Source organism: Leptonychotes weddellii, unplaced genomic scaffold (assembly GCF_054177405.1).
Source record: "Leptonychotes weddellii isolate Sample4059 unplaced genomic scaffold, ASM5417740v2 HiC_scaffold_390312, whole genome shotgun sequence".
NCBI classification, from domain to species: Eukaryota; Metazoa; Chordata; class Mammalia; order Carnivora; family Phocidae; genus Leptonychotes; species Leptonychotes weddellii.
Window position 1 is genome coordinate 1 of NW_027994799.1, and position 201 is coordinate 201.

The window sequence follows — 201 nt, forward strand, 5'->3', positions numbered from 1 at the left end:
CCGAAGGCAGACGCTTAATGACTGAGCCACCCAGGCGCCCCTCAAGTCAGTGTTTTACTTGGTAAACATGTCTGAGACCATGCATCCCTGGCTGCTAAGCACCATGGCGGACAGGGCTAGAAAGGTAACAGCTTTATTTTGAGCAGGGGGCAAAGACAAGGCAGCACTTTACAGCTACATTGTAACTAGATCCTGCATCTA

The 201-nt window shown here is 50.2% G+C and overlaps 1 non-coding gene across 1 annotated transcript; it reads right to left on the reverse strand.

Annotated features, from left to right (window-relative positions):
• Positions 1 to 67: 67 nt before the first annotated feature.
• LOC145719335 (small nucleolar RNA SNORA63) lies at positions 68 to 198 on the reverse strand. The gene has a single exon (XR_014142313.1). It is a non-coding gene; the product is annotated as a small nucleolar RNA SNORA63 (small nucleolar RNA).
• Positions 199 to 201: the final 3 nt, after the last annotated feature.